Here is an 8,270-nt window from a genome sequence, read left to right as displayed (position 1 = left end):
AAGGGGTGAGGAAACAAGGGATAGAGGAGAGGGGAAGAGGTTTTAGGGAGGAGGGAGGCAACAGAAGAGGGGAGGAAAGGGAAGAGGAAACAAGAGAGGGGTGATGGAGGGGAGGGAAAGAGAGGAGGTTAGGGGTCGGGTGTTGGGTCAAGCGAAATTGGATGCTTCTCAACCCTAAAAAACTCGCCTCGCGGATTTGTGTCTCTGCAAGTTGATGGAGACAATTGTGTAAACAACTCAAACTTTCCCAATTAAGCCGGAGATGAAGCGCGGCGAGGGGAGGGGAGTAGGAGGAGGAGGAGGAGGAAGAGGAGGAGGAAGAGGAGGAGGAGGAGGAGAAAGACTCGACTAAGCAAGTTCGATATTCACTTTCCTCCTTCATCTCTTTCTCGTCACAAGCAACATTATTTTTACTTTCTTCTTCTTCCTCCTCCTCCTCCTCCTCCTCCTCCTCCTCCGTCACCGCCGCTGCCGCCGGAGGTAATGTTTTCCTCATATAACTCGATGGCAAAACCTCACCTCGAGTATGCGGTACACAGGATGGGGGGGTGGGGAGGAGCCTTCGCCTTTGCTGTCCTTCATCTTCCACCTTTGATTAGATAGTTAGTGTAGCTTGGCACAAACAGCCTCGTAAGGACCAGCAGGTTTGCTGTTGTTTGTTCTTTCTTTGTGTTTCATTGTGTTCCTCTTCTTCCCTTTGTGCTTTTCCTACTTTCCCCTTCCTTCGTGTTTTTTCCCTCCTATTCGTCTTTTCATAACTGTCCTCTCCTCTTCCTCCTCCTCCTTTTCTTTTAGCCCTTTCATGAGCTCATATTTTTTTCTCTTTTCTCCATTTTCCTCTCCCTCACCTCTTCCGTGCCATACCTCTTCCTCTAATTCCTACCATCTATTCACAGCCTCCTCCTCCTCCTCCTCCTCCTCCTCCGGGGCGTGGCACAAGGACAGGTCACGTGCGTCCCTAGTGACCTGTACTACTGACGTCACTAGTGAGGTAGAAGGAGGAGGAGGAGGAGGAGGAGGAGGAACAATAGGAGAGGAATAGCGGGTGGGGATTGGTTCTACGGAGATGAAGAATAGAAGATATTGAAAGAGAGATATTTTTGGAGGAGGAGGAGGAGGAGGAGGAGGAGGAACAGGTGTAATTTTTTGGTCCATTTGGAAACAGGTGGAAGAGGAACAGACGGAGAGATGATGACGTTGTTGTTGGTGGTGGTGGTGAGGGGGATGCTGACAGTGGAGGTGATGATGATGGTGGTGGTGGTGCAGATATTATTAGTGGCGTTAGTTGATTTTGTGGGAGGATCACTGTGGCCAAAAACAGGTCCACTGGTACTCAGGTAATTGGCCCTTCATAAGCAGGTGAATGACAGAGGTAACTCACGTGAATGGCTGAGTGAAGGGGAGAATGCAAACGAAAGAGAAGGGCAAGTGGGTGAAATTCTTAGAGGAGAGAGAGAGAGAAGAGAATGAGAACGACGGAGGAGGAAGAGAAGGAGGAGGATGGGAGAACTTAGAAGGGCGAAAAGGACAAAGGAAAATAAGTACAAGAAGTGGAAAAAAGACGAAGAAAAGCAAAACTAACGAAGGGACAAGAGGAGGAGATTGAGATAAAGGAGAGATAATGAAATAAAGGAGAAAACAGAATAATTGATAACAGCAGACAAAGACGATGAAGCAGGAATAAGATAGAAGCGGAAGGTGAAAAAGTGATTAGAGAAACAACAGAAAATGGAGTGGAGGACGATGAAGACCAGGAAGAAGGGGGGATAGAAGCACAGGCTGAAGATTGAAACAGTTGAGGAGGAGGAGGAGGAGGAGGAGGAGGAAGAGGAGGAGGAGGAGGAGGCATTGACGGTATAGGGTTTATCACATCGTAAATGCATGAGTGAACTAACTCGTGCCACGGAAGCAGAAACAGAGAGAGAGAGAGAGAGAGAGAGAGAGAGAGAGAGAGAGAGAGAGAGAGAGAGAGAGAGAGAGAGAGAGAGAGAGAGAGAGAGAGAGAGAGAGAGAGAGAGAGAGAGAGAGAGAGAGAGAGAGAGAGAGAGAGAAGGAGGGTAAGGGATCAATAAGAGGATTTGGTGTCATGGAAAAAGAGCATTGCAAGAGGAAGAGGTGGAGAATGAGGAGGGTTGGTAAGAGGAAATGAGGGAGTGGAAACCAGGGTGGAGAAATAAGGGGGACTGTGGATAGAGAAGAAAGAGGAGGAAGAGGAGGTGGAGGTGGAAGAGATTCAAGTGAGAGGGAGATTGATGGGATGGAAAAGTTGTAGATGTAAGGAAAAATAGGAATAGAATAGAATAGAATAGAATAGGAAGAGGGCAGTGATAAGTACAGGGAATACCATAACTGATAAATAGATAAATAGACAAAGATATAAAACGGCCGAAGCAAAACAAGAAAATATGAACAAGAGGAAGAATGGGAACAGCATAAATAAGTTAGGCAATTAATGAATGGCGAAAGAAATACAGAAAAGAGGAAAGGAAATATTCGATAAAAAAGAGATATAATCAGGAATCGGGAATGAAATGAAGAGGAAAAGTGCACGAATAAGAAATTGCAGGAAGTAGAGAGAAGAGGGGAATAAGGAAAAGATGAAAAGTAGACGATGATGAAAGAGAAAAAGAATAATAATAAGAAGAAGAGGATTTTGAAGATTAAGAAAAGGAGGAGTGAAAAGAGAAACAAGATAATTAAAGTGAGAGGAGATGAAGGTAGAAGAAAAGAAGATAGGTAGATGATACATAGATACGAGAACTGTGGAGGAGAAGGAGAAATAGGAAGAGAAAGAGAAGGAGGCGAAGGAAGGAACTGAAGAGGAGGAGAAAGAGGAAGAAGAAGAGAAGGTTGAAACACACACATCGAGCAGGAAGATGAAGAGGTTGACGAAGAGAAAAAGAAGGAGGAGGAGACGAAGGTTGAAATAGACATCAAGCGTAGATAGACAATGTGTGTGTGTGTGTTAATGCTTATGAAAACGGAGACGTGATGAAGTGGAGGGAATAAGAAGCTTCCATCAACAGAGGACGGTTAAGTATCGCCCCGAGGATGGATATAAGAGAGAGTACGCCATTGTGTTAGTCCGAGAAGCGGATATGATACAGACACGATATTGGTTTTCCGAAGGTTATGTGTTTTTACTGAAGTGGCTGTGAGTCCATCAATGAGGAAATAGATAGTTGGTAAAGTGATTATACTGGGGATTGTTACAAATTTGATGAGGTTTATAATAGTAATGGCGATAATAGTAAGAGTTTTATAAGAAGTATTAGAACGAATACAATCTAAGAAAAAAGATGTATTAGGACACTACGAGGATTAGAGAGTTTCTGGAGTCTGTATCAGAAAAATAATACGCAAAAGAAACTGGAGAACAAGAACAAAGAAAGGAAAAAGAAGAAAAAATAATGAAAAAAGCGAAAAATGGAGAAATAAAGAAGAATAAAAAGAGGAAATAGGAGAACAAGAACAAGAAAAGCAAATGAAAATATGAAATAGAAGAAAATGAAGAATAGTTAATTTCTGTCGTCATTTGTAGAAGAAACAAATGAAAAAAATAGGAGAAAAAGAACAAAAAAGGAAAAGTAAAGAAAATAGAAGAAAGCCAAGAATACATAGTTTCTGGAAAGTCACAATTAATTACAAGAAAGAAAAGAAAAAAAACAAGAAAAATGGAAAGAGCAAAAGAAGAAAATAAAGAAAAATGGAGAAAACCGAAGAATATTTTTGGAAAGTCTTGAGAGAGAGAGAGAGAGAGAGAGAGAGAGAGAGAGAGAGAGAGAGAGAGAGAGAGAGAGAGAGAGAGAGAGAGAGAGAGAGAGAGAGAGAGAGAGAGAGAGAGAGAGAGAGAGAGAGAGAGAGAGAGAGAGAGAGAGAGAAAATAGAACAAAAAGAAAAAAACTAAAAGAACACGACAGAGAAAATTAGAAGTAGAAAATAATAAAAAAAAAATATATAGAATTACCGGAAAGTCTACAGTATTTATTTTCCCTTATCGCCGCTCAACAAACACCTGGAGATTAATTTCCTTACCTGTAAACATTTTTTGCCCATTTATGTTTTTATTTCCTGCCGTGACAATGGAGAGTATTTCTTTTCTTTTTTTTTGTTGTTGTTTTTGTTTTTGTTTTTCACTTTCTGCATAATTTCCTATAGGTTTAAATAATAGTAGAGAGAGAGAGAGAGAGAGAGAGAGAGAGAGAGAGAGAGAGAGAGAGAGAGAGAGAGAGAGAGAGAGAGAGAGAGAGAGAGAGAGAGAGAACAAAAAAATGGAGAAAGAAAGAAAGAAAAAAAAGAAAGAAAAAGAAAGAACGCAAGGAGTGAAGAAAAGAAAGGAAGGAAGAAAGAATGAAAGGAGAGAAGAAAGAAAGAAAGAAAAAGAAAGAGAGAAAGAATGAAAGGAGATCAGAAAGAAAAAAGGAAGGAAGAAAGATTGATAGGAGAGAGAAAGAAAGACAGAGACAGACAGACAGACAGACACAGACCAGACATACCAAACAGGCAGCCAGACAGACAGAAAAAGGGTGACAGAGGGCAGATATTTTTACTCAGAGTCCCCCCCAAAAATCACTATGAAAATCAACCATAAAAATATCACGTTCTATTCCCGTTTTTTATTGACATCGTTCCTTCCTTCCTTCCCGCCTTCCTGCTGTCTCGCCACACCAGCTTCTCGGTTTCCTTCCCTTTTTATTCATTTTATTTTGCCTTTACGTTGCTGGTATGTGTTCCTCTAACCTAACCTAACTTAACCTCACCTCACCACACCAGCTTCTCGGTTTCCTTCCCTTTTTATTCATTTTATTTTGCCTTTACGTTGCTGGTATGTGTTCCTCTAACCTTCCCTAACCTGACCTAACCTAACCTAACCTAACCTAACCTACTTGTGTTCGTGTCCTGTGCTTCGTGTTGCTCCAGAGGTCGCGTTAGTCTCAGAAAATCACGAATAGAAATGTGGTATATGTGTACTGTGGATAGATTTACAAGTTACGTAGGTTCATAGGTAGATATTAGGAGATAGGTGAATAGGTATAATTGATAGGTATAATTAAGCTTGCCCAACGCATGCTTTTCTTTTTATGATGATGTGCCTCGTGGTTGTCGTATTTGCGGATGTGTTTTTGCTTTCATTTTTCTCTCCTTTCCCGGCAATTCCACGCAGCCTGTCCCTCGAACCCGCTTCCTCTACTCTTCCCCAATTCTTTCACCCCCTCTCTCCTTCCCCTGCTTCCCCCTCTCTCCTCCCTTCTCCTACCTTCCCCTCTCCCTTTCCTCCAATCATGCCCTTGTTCACCCCTCCCTATCATTTCTACGTAACTCCCTTTCCTCTACCGTTCCCCGCCCTGCACTGTCACCCCCTCCCGTCCTCTCCTGCTTCCCCCTCTCTCCTCCCTTCTCCCTCCACCCTCTCCCTTTCCTCCAGTCATGCCCTTGTGCCTGGATCCCTCCTCCCTATCATTTCTACGTCACTCCCTTTCCTCTACCCTTCTCGGCCCTTCACTTTCACTCCCTTCCTCTTCTCTCTCTCCCTCTCTCCTCTCCCTTTCCTCCATCCTTGCACTACTTTGTTTCTCCCTATCATTCCTCTCTCTCTCTCTCTCTCTCTCTCTCTCTCCCCAAACTCGTCCACCTCCTCTCTCACCCCATCTTCCCCACCTCTTCTCCTCTCTATCCTTCCTCTTCTCACACCCTTGATTCCCCTTCCCCCTCTCCCTGTCATTTTTGTGTCATCCCCAGCCCAACTCTGTCACTCCCTCTCTTCCCCTCGCTTCCCCATCTCTTTCCCCTTCTCCCTCTTCCATCTCCCCTTGCTTCCCCTTTCCCCCTCTCCCTGTCATTTTTGTGTCATCCCCCTCTCTATCTACCTCTTTCACCCCCTCCCGGGTCCCTCCGCGTACACACCTCTTTACCTCTCTCTCCTCTTCCTCTCCTCCTTTGCTTCCTCCCCTCCCCCAGACAAACGCCAGCAGCACGATCCGACACCCCCGGTATTGCTTCATGCCGCGGCGGATCAAAACTCGCTTTGCCGTTTCTCCCCGTCACTGGTTTATTCTCATTGGATTCAAATTTGGCGTTAAATGTGAATGTTCCGCGCGGTGGCTGCCTCGGCGGCTTAATATCTTGCTAACTTCATTCATTCCCTCTCTTTCCCTCCGTCTCTATGTCTCTCCCCCCCCCGCCCCCCCTCTCTTCCGTCTTTCTCCCTTCCTCTCCTTATCCTCCCTCCTTCCCTCCCTTCCTCTCATTCCTCCCTTTTCCCCCCCTCTTCCGTCTCTCTCCCTTCCTCTCCTTATCCTCCTTCCCCTTCCTCTCATTCCTCCCTTTCCCTCCCTTCTGCCATACTTTCCTTCCCTCCGTCTCTCTCCCTTCCTCTTCTTCTTATCCTCCTTCCCTCCCTTCCCTCCCTTCCCTTCCTTCCCCCCTTTCCGTCTGTCTCCCTTCCTCTCCCACTGTTCCTCCCTCCCATCCTCCCTTTCCTTCCTCCCTTTCTCCCCTTTCCGTCCGTCTCTCCTTCTCCCAGTCCCTCCTCCCCTCCGTCTCTCTCCCTTCCTCTCCTTCTTTTCCTCCCTCCCTCCCTGGTGTTGTGTTGTGCAAGGAATGTCTGAGTGATTTTGTTTTTTTCTCATCTTACTTCCGCCCAGATTTTCTTGTTTAGGATTTACTGACATAAGAAATTAAGGGTCAGGTCTCATAGATTATTTAAATATCGAAATAAATCTACTCCCCTTCATTTTCTATTACGTTATTTACTTAGTGTTGGATGTTATAGACCAAAGACATCAAGGGTCAGGCTTTGTAGTCTATCTAAATATCGAAACAATCATTTGCAAGTTATTAATGTGTTTGATGTGTGATTGTCTGCTCTTATGTCAAACTGCCTTTCAGCACAGTTTGACACATTGATTAAGGAGATTATTGATGTGAGTGCTTTTGTGTTAGAATATGCTAGTTAAGGATTTCCGTTTGAAGATTATCGCTTTGTTTATGCATAATCATCAAACGGTATAGCTAGACAGTTTTGCCTCTTTTAAAAGTTTGTTTATAGAAATGTTTATATAAAGATGTTTGTTTACCCAAAGATATCGGGCAGGTTATTTTTTTTCACTTTGGGTTCTATATGTGGGTCATTTATATTGTTATTTGTATACAACAACTTTGAATTTTAAGAACATTGTGCGTACGTGTATCTCCTCCTGTCCTTTGTCTGAGGGAAGTACATAGCGGGCTTTTTATTTATAACTCGGGCGTTTAGCTATTCAGACTATTCGGCATAATGTATCGAGTTGAAATGTCTTCGAATACTTCTTTTGTATATCATTTCTGTAAAACTTCCTTCTTTATAACAAACAGCACCAAATACAAGGCAACAAACCGCGTTATAATCCAAGTGTTTGTTTATTCAGAATCTCTAGGTCTGCAGTATCGCGTTGAAAGGGTATCGGGTATTTCTTTTTAGCAGCCTTTCCGTAAAATTACCTTCATCATAACACAAGAGGCAGGAAGTTTGCATCGTAGTTTCCGGCTCATTGTGAATTTCCTTTGAAGTGACGAGACTGAATTTCGCCTTCCAGTTTGCCGCCTCCTGGAGTACTTTGCCTCGTACAAATTTGATCCACTAGCTCTCAGCGAAAAAGAGAAAGAAGGTGACGGTTAATAATCCAGCGTGTGTTTTGTGTTGATGCATGTCTGAAGGGTGGTGGTAGTGGGGACCGGGAGTGGAGAGGAAGGGCGGTGTTGGGAGACCTTGGTGATAGTGGAAGAGGTTGTTGATGGGTGTTGGTGGAAAGTGGAGGAAAAGGGGCAGGAAGGGTGGCGTTGGAGACCTTGGTGATGGTGGATGGGGCTGGTGGAGGTGGTGGGGAATGATAATGGTGGTGATTGTGGCAATGTTATATGGTGAGCTGGTAATGAACGCGAATGTTGGTGGAGGTGATTGTGGATTCTTTCTGTAAGCTTTTGACATTTATTGATCACAGCTGCAACCCCTCTAAGAAAATGTATCAACGGGCATCTCACGAACGATTAAAAAGAGAATGAACCCAAACTAGAGACGATACTGAACGTTGTCGAGTGAGAAATGTCGGGTTTTGTTTAAGGTTTTTAATATTACTTCACGTTGTGGGGACGATTCACCTAATCTGAATGACTCTAAAATTCATATCATACACACAAAGCCGCACCTTCTACAGTAATAACACTTAGATTGGACTTGATTAACCTACTGCATTGAGGTAACAGATTAAAGGATATTACAATGATGACGATGG

This window comes from Eriocheir sinensis, chromosome 47, assembly GCF_024679095.1.
Source record: "Eriocheir sinensis breed Jianghai 21 chromosome 47, ASM2467909v1, whole genome shotgun sequence".
Lineage (NCBI taxonomy): Eukaryota > Metazoa > Arthropoda > Malacostraca > Decapoda > Varunidae > Eriocheir > Eriocheir sinensis.
Note: the sequence above shows the minus strand (reverse complement) of the source record.